Raw genomic sequence first — 7287 nt, 5'->3', positions numbered from 1 at the left:
AACACATAACTCAATAAGTCGTGTGACTAACTAAAAAAACACATTTTTGCTAGGAATTTATTTTATTTATCAATATAATTTCCTTCAAGAGCAATACATTCATTCCAACGCTTCTCATTGCCGTCCTTGTAGAAACATTTGCCTTTTGCATCAAAGTAGCATCAGTTTCAGCAATTGCTTCTTCATTTGAGCTAAATTTCTTAATGGCGAGCATTTTTTGAGATCAGCGAATTGCTAGTAGTCACTAGGGGCCAGATCTGGACTACTCGGTGGATAAGAAAGTTATTCGAAGTGTAATTCGTTCAATTTCACCATCGTTGCTATCGACTTGTGGATCGTTGCATTGTCTTGGTGGAACAGTGGTATATTTTTCGATATACGAGGCCGTCATTCTTTAATTTTTGGATTTAAACGATCTAACAACTCTATGTAGTATTCGTTATTGATTGTCTATCACTTTTGAAGATAGTCGAAGAATAATATCCCAAGCGCATCCCAAAATACTGAAGCTATAACCTTCCCAGCTGACTGCTGCGCCTTTGGACGCTTCGTATGTGGTTCACCGGTTGAAGTCCATTAATAATAATATAATATTGTATAATATAATATAATATAATTATATTATATTATTATAATCTTTAAAGCCTCAGCTATCCCACGCAATTCCAATTTACGACTAAATATAACCAATTTGTGGACTTTTTTGATGTTTTCTGGAGTAACCCCTTCAATTGGAAGCCCAGAAAGTTTACCATCATCGGTGTCTGTGCGACCACGTTTAAATTCAGCAAACCAATAAAAATAGTTCTTTTTGATGGAGACCTGAGTTATGACAACACTTTTTGAGGCATTTCTTAGCTTGTACAGTATTTTTTCATTGAAAAGCAATTTTAAATCAACACGAAATTTTCTTTAATCCATTGTTTCGAAAATAACAAACAACAAACACTTTTTCCTGACCAATCAAAATGTCATGAAATGTGACACATTGTGACGCGTCTTTTTAAAGCTGGTATTTCATAAACGTTACATAGATTTGACAATTGCAGCGCCATCTGTGTGTTAACCACACGACTTGTTTTAGAAAGTAAAATATAACCCAAATATCTCAATTTTTATTTCTTGTGATTCCTAAATTTGCTCTATATGAAGTCGTTCAAGAATGCTGATTACTTTTAAGTGGAATTGTAATTCCACTTAAGAACCGAGTCCATTAGATAGTGCGCTTATCAAACGCTGTCCTTGCAACCATTCATATATTTTCATCTCATTAAAGCTCATACGCCCTTTCTACGCTAGCAACTAGCATTAGAAATTAAATTTCTTCTTTAAGTTCTTGACCAGCATGAACCGCCGATCACTTAAATGTTTCTTGACGTTTACTGCAGTTAAACATTTTGTAGTGTAGCAGTTTGCTGCGACTGTACGTTAATCTCCAAACATAATTCCTTCCACTAATCCTGCACCACTATACAAAACTGCGTGAATAACTTTCTTCGCAGACATTGCTTTGTCGCCATTGTTGGTGAAGAATATGTGGCACCTATCAAGTAACTAAAAACATATGAAAAACACCGCTAGGATGAAAATATATGTGAAAACAAACATCAAACGCATCGGGGTATTCGCCTAATTTTAGACTTCCATTATAACAGTAGAGAACTGGCTTCACAGTCCTTGTCGTGGACGAGTTAGTAAAAGTGCATACATAATCTAATCTTCTTGGCGAAGAATGTGGCCAAGAAAACATCCTGTTTCTAGCGTGACGTTAAGCGCAGGTCATGTCAAATTTGAGTCGACATCTCAGCATACTGGTATATGTGTATCATGCAATTAACTGGACGAACAGAAGAGTCAATGTCGTTGTGGACACTAGCGCTGCCTAAAGCATCAAAGATTTATTTTAACAATGGAGATGACGGATATGGAAACAATGTACAAATAATACAATACATGAAAATTACTCAATTAAACATGTGCAAAAAGTGTTTTGTAAAATGTGAAAAGAGAAAATCACTTTTGAAAACTTCTCTTATTGATAATATACTGATTTCGTTAGTTGAAAATACCAATCGACACATTGCCATGGGTATAGGTAACTACTAATAGTGAAGACAAATTCATATTAGAAATTCCAATACAGATTGGATCACATAACCTTGAATATTGACAAAATGTGAACACAGAGACGTGATGCTTTTCTACTGAGAATATTCCAATGAGGTATGAAAATGTTTGCTATGACATTTCACGAAAATTGGCATATATAACTTCATTTTCAATGAACATCAATTATGAGATGCACGTTGTAGAGAAAACTGTATTCCACGTATTCATAAACCGCGCTCCGCTCCGGAGTGCTCTGAGGACATCCTGAGAAGTGCTGGAAAAGACGTCGAAATCAAATATATGCAGACATCTACTCTTAATAAACAAATTAGAACTCTATAGTCTGTACTCAAACGCATAATTTGTCCTTCATAGGGCCCGGACAGGAAGGTTGAATTGATGAGCGTTCGGATCAGTCAGAATCCAAATCCAGAGCTCACGAAAATTAGTTGGTTGTTGTATATTTCGTTTTCCTATCATTTACGTTCATGAAATGTTAATTAGAGGAGTCCAAACGTGATCAGACTAGCTTAATTGATCATATTATTCCCTTCTAATATTCTGCAATTCCTTGCGTTCTCGTGATTCAGGAAGAGTTAATCAAAAACGTCTTTATTTGTAAAGTCCATTTATCCTTTCATTCGTAAGCCAGACAAGGTATATTTTATATTTTTCATATTGTATTATTGTTTAAATTAAGAATTGCTGGAAATAATTGTTTGAAACAAAATGATGCTGACACAATATAACTACATGAAAAAAGATTATGTAATAGTTGATAACTAGGTCAAATGATTCTGAGCAATAAGTTAATATACTCACCAATTTCTACCTAGTTTAATAATTTGTATCGGTTAATCATTACTTTATTAAGTATTTTAATGAAATAAATAATATAATGGGCCATTGAACTACATTAGGAATGGTCAAGAAGACAAAAATCTATATGTCCTTTGTCATATATTTACTAAATAATTCGATACATATGTTAAGTGCCGCTTTGTTGATTTGGTAGAGTGAGATATATTCTAGAACAGTGTTTCTCAACCTTTTTTGTGTCATGCCCCACCCAATTCTTTTGCCCCTCTATGTAACTAATGTACATAGAATTTTTTTCGTATTTATTCACACTCCTATCCATGGGGTGAATTAATAGACACTGTCTCTCACGTTTTTAATTTATTTAAATACTTTACACTACACTAAATTATAATATTATTCACTCATAACTATCACTTAAATTTATTTAAATTTTTCGATTACTTTCTATTTCGGTCTGACGGCTATGATTATTCATTATAAACTAAACTAAACTGAGCTACAAAAACAAATATATATATATATATATATATATATATATATATATATATATATATATATATATATATATATTAGAAATAAAGAGACAAAACAAATAAATAAATAGACGTTCCTAGAAATTATCCAAAAGACACTGTTATAATAAAAAGTTATATGAAACGCAAGTGAAAATAAAACAATAAGTTTCAAATTCGAAATAATTTTTATAAAGATTTTTTGTTAGGTTCCAGCTTGCTTAGCTTCACTCTTACCGTTCTGTTATAATCAGATAATTTCTTCTCCTTATTTTTATCAGTAAATCATTCACAGCATTAAATCTATATTTAATATGAAGATGAAAACGGCAAAAAAAGTTCTCTTGTACATTTGGTTAAATTTGGGTAATTAACATCTGTTCCTACACTAAGCCATACTATCGCTCATTTTATATCAAGTGAAGTTTTAACTGAGGCATAATTTTTTGAAAGAATGATAAGTAGAAAGAGTGAAGAGATATACTTAAAAGTGAATGAATTTACTGTTAGATCGAAAAACTACAGTACACTTTAGCAAAATATGAGTTTCTTGGAACCTATTGATATGAAATCTGCGATAAATAAATACGTGTCTTTGAAGAGAAAAAATGTTTCTTAAACTCAGTAGGTGTCGGTCAGCTGACCCGTGACTTTAGAGACTGATCTTGGCTTACAGCGCCACTCAAGTCTTTCCGAGTCGGATGATGCCCCTGCTAACTTCTTTTTTGCAAATAATCACCGGATCACAGATTCTATACAAGTCTCCTTAGCTTACCTCTTTCATCAACTGAAGTTCTTTGATTCATATACGAACAACTTCGTTGCTTAGCGATATTTTAAAGACTATGGAGGTCCACGTGGAGCCTTTCGTCTGCCGATGGAAGGTTAACTTGATAAACCCAGATGCAACCATCCTATAATTCATTCAAGAGTTTTCTTTTCTGCTTCAAATGTATCTTTGCATTTAAATAGCCCAGGGCAAAAGAGTTACACTCATGTCAAGTCCATTTTCGAATTGCTCCTCTTACAATCAAATCGTCCCCCTGTGGTGCGCGGACTCCACATTGGGAAAAACGGCTCTAGAGTAATTAATTGCCTAAATTTATGTCTCTCTATAAATTGCCTCCAAGAAAATCCTCTAGCCTTTTAGGCATCAATTCATAAGAAACAATCCAAGTAATGAAAAACTGCTCATATAAATTTGGGCTAAGCTTCATGTACATTACATTTTCTCAAATGCACTGTTGTTTATAATAATGAGAATTATTAAATTTTTTAAACTTTGCAATGCTAATCTAATCATTTTTTAACAAGTTGGCTATTCTTATTGATTCAGTAATCTCTCTACTATCACTTGTGATAACTATTATAGAAATGGACACTACACTTGGTAGATACTCGCAAATTGTAGTATTGGTTCAGATTAGGTTGGGTCAGCATTTTGTGGCCAAATATATTAATTCCATTAATACCAAAGAAATATTGAAACTTGTAGCTTCAATAGATGGATGGGTTCTGGAAAGAATAGGGCGACTTCAAAGCAAAATGATGGCTCTATTATGTCTACAAGTTCGATAAATCACTCTTGAATAGAGTTCCGAGGGACCAGTGACTTAATATGATTGGTGGTGTGACATAAATATGAAAAATATACAAACAATAGAAATAATATTCCTCTGCGATGTGGTGTATGGTTATATTGAAGGTGACGCTCACATCCTATGCGGTTATTCATGTAAATGAGAACTCACCCCAATCGGAAATACAGAGTAGAACACAAACGAAATCTTCTGGATCGCTAGGTTCATAATTATACTAAATAAAATTTCTATCTACGAGTACATTATTTCTACGTACAATTATACACAATCGTATAGGAAATTCCATGAACAGTTGTATACTATGAACCAATCTATATAACTATTCGATATATTCAACTAAATACAACTATTTTTTTCCATGGTCCCTATCTGAGACTTAAAAAGAACAATTTACATAAATTCCTAAATGCACAATAACTATCTTTTAGATTTTGAACTATATTATGAACGTAATTTTGTTTTTTATTAATATTGTCCTTTGCGTAGGTTCAACTCAATTCAAATTGGCTTTTCATGACCTTCGGTGCTAATAACCATTACATAGAACAAGAACAAGACCCGATTTACAACATAGGCAAAGAAACATAAAGACAAATATTTAATACAAAACCTACAGAACAACAAATAGAAAAAAATCGACGGATACGGTTAGAACATGTGAAAAGAATGAATGAAGATAGAATAATAAAAAGTATATTCAAAATCAGAGCAGTATGAACCAAAAAGAAGTAGAGGAAGATCAGGATAAACGATACCAATAAAGCTACCCCAAATAAATGATCGAAAGAAATGGAGAGGATATTGGATAGAAAGAAAAAAAAACGATACTGAACCTTACGTTCCACAACTGTGAGGATAGGAAGGCATAAGGGGTAAGTTAGTAGAGATATATTCATACATAGGAAAGTGTAGCGAATACCGGCAGGCCTGTGCAAAAGAGCAATTATCTCTTTTGGTAGATATTCTTTTCTTATCCTGATCAGAGATAAAACTGATCTATCGTTTCCAGGGGTTTTATAAAAAATCTTACTGCACAAAGATACCTACAGAAAAAGAATTAGAATGGCCTGGACACCACAACTTTCATAACAGAATTATAAGCAACATGCTTCTCAAAGAAAAAAATTTACAGTTATTAATCAAAATCTTAAAAACTCCTGAGTCTATCATATAATACGACTGCTACCATTCACTCGTTCACGTTATGTGATGTTCTGTAATCCAAGAATTCCATATACTGTTCGAAACGCGGAAATTTTCAATCAAAACATTTGTATTACAAACATAAAATCTAGGAATTGAAAAGTTTCTTCGGCAAAATTGGGAAGGGAGATGAAAAGAACGAGGGAAATGCTTATCTGGCAGAACGTGCCCGTATGATAACCTACTCCAGGCGTTTATTGAATTGCCGATGTCACTTTTTATTCGTCTGTATCAGTTGCACGCTCGAAAGTCGTGACACAGATACCTGGAAGTAATAAATTGTCGATCCACTGAGACCGATTGAAAGCTGGCCGCTGGGACGGTATCCTACTTGAATATACGCTAACACACCAGTATTTGTACCTATCCACAGAGCTTTCAGGTAAAATTTATTTGCTTCGGTGGCCGAGTTTGCTAGTGATCGATTACTTTTTAAGAAAACCGATGCATTACATCATTCGACATATAAATCATTTCACTTTTCGTTAATAAATTTTGAACCAACCAAAATAAAAACACTCAAATTTATTACGGTTTTGGATCGATACAGCTCGCTAGATAGAAATAAAACTAAACTACCAAAGAAATGTATATTTCTCAATATAGGTTTCGGTTCTTGAGAATTGTCCTAATAATACGATTCTTATATTTTTTTCTCTACTCAATCAAATGAACTATACCGTTAATAACATAATTCGCTGTTCGCTTGAAGTTCAGTATCTTTGGAGTTATTTCAAGAGTTCTAAAAAAAAAGAAATTATTCACGATGTCCCCGTACGAGAGTAGTCTCGTAAGTACCAGGCCTGACCTAGAGATGGCGGTATATAGAAAGTTGTTCCACGTTTGCTCACAATGGAACCAAAACAGCGTCGTGAAGATGTTTACATCGAGTGTTTGGCAATTTTCTATAGAAATAAAGCCGAATTTTTAGCGCCGATTCATAACCATTGATGAATCGTGAGTCCATTACTTCATACCTAAAACAAAAGCACAATCAAAACAATGGACTGGAAAGGGACAAGTTATCGTCTTCAGAGACT

Source organism: Diorhabda carinulata, chromosome 5 (assembly GCF_026250575.1).
Source record: "Diorhabda carinulata isolate Delta chromosome 5, icDioCari1.1, whole genome shotgun sequence".
Lineage (NCBI taxonomy): Eukaryota > Metazoa > Arthropoda > Insecta > Coleoptera > Chrysomelidae > Diorhabda > Diorhabda carinulata.
This window is presented reverse-complemented; position numbering follows the sequence as displayed.